The 1,082-nt window shown below is 58.9% G+C and overlaps 1 protein-coding gene across 1 annotated transcript in view; it reads left to right on the top strand.

Moving 5' to 3' along the window:
* The first annotated feature begins 6 nt into the window (after window positions 1-6).
* The window catches only part of TRIB1 (tribbles pseudokinase 1), a 9,838-nt gene continuing 8,762 nt past the window's right edge, over window positions 7-1,082 (top strand). Inside the window, exon 1 of the mRNA XM_015568643.1 lies at window positions 7-52. The gene's annotated coding sequence lies outside the window, so the exon portion shown is untranslated. The remainder of the gene's footprint in view (window positions 53-1,082) is intronic.

Genomic DNA, 1,082 nt, shown 5'->3' with positions numbered 1-1,082 from the left:
GCATGTGTCCCGGGCGCTGTGCATCCACACGGGCCGCGAGCTGCGCTGCAAGGTAGGCTCCCGGTGGTTGGAAGGTAGGGGTTGGCGCGGGGTGGGGGACTCGGTGGCGGGCTATGGTGCTCGGGGTCTCGCCTGCCGGCGCCTGGGGGCTCGGAAGTTGCCACCAACGCTTGAGTTGGGGGTCAGGCAGATAAGCGACTTGAGCCAGGTAAGGCAGCGTTTGACCACGTTCACCCTTTTGGGATCGAGGGGTTTCGGATGGACTGATAGAATGGGGCCTCGGTGGTCAAGAGGAAGAGCAGTATTCAGTTTGCTTTATTTCTGTAGTATTTCCTTAGCTCCCCGTGCAGCGCATGGCGTTCCATATAAGTTATGGAATTGAAATGGATTCCAGGGCCATGCCATTCCCCTTCTCTCATTCTCGCTCCCCCCGCCCCTTGTCCTGGAAGGACGCCCTGCACCGGGAGCCTCTTTGGAGCTTGGAGCAGCCGGCAGCTCCCTCGCCCGGGTTTCCAGGCACCGGGGCTCAGCTGTCTGTGGGCTCCGGTCTTGGAGATTCCAGCTTGAACCCGCGGGGGGACAAGAACCCCGTTCTCCCCAGAGAGCAGCCGGATATTGGAAAGCCCATTCCGGCTAGGAAGGCTACCTTCCATTCATGTCTTTATTTGCCGGCCAGGCTTTTTTTCTTTTTCTTTTTCCTGAACATAAGGGATTCCATCCAGGAGGAGATACCACTCCTAGAAACTGGATCCTCCAGCGCCCAGAGACGCAGAGCACTCCCACAGGCCACCCTTGGCGAGCCTCAACCCCCGTCTCAGGCAGCCTGAGAACCCTCTGGGCTCCTTTTCACCCGAAGGATAGGGTCACCCCAGTTAAAGTCGCTCTTTGCTTTTCCGCAGCTCACCTGACCCACCCCTTCCTGGGTTTGCTGCTGCCACCTACTGTCCGATCAGAGTGAAATTTCCTGGTCAGGCCCAGTTAAAACCGGGGAAAGGGTGTCTTTTCTTCTGGGTGGCTGGGGGGCTAAGAGCTGTTTGGGGAAGAGTCTGTGTGCGCAATGGGTGGGGTGCAGCGGAGGGGGA

This window comes from Myotis davidii, unplaced genomic scaffold, assembly GCF_000327345.1.
Source record: "Myotis davidii unplaced genomic scaffold, ASM32734v1 scaffold765, whole genome shotgun sequence".
Classification (NCBI taxonomy): Eukaryota; Metazoa; Chordata; class Mammalia; order Chiroptera; family Vespertilionidae; genus Myotis; species Myotis davidii.
The sequence above is the reverse complement of the archived record's forward strand: the minus strand, read 5'-3'. Positions and strand labels throughout refer to the sequence as shown.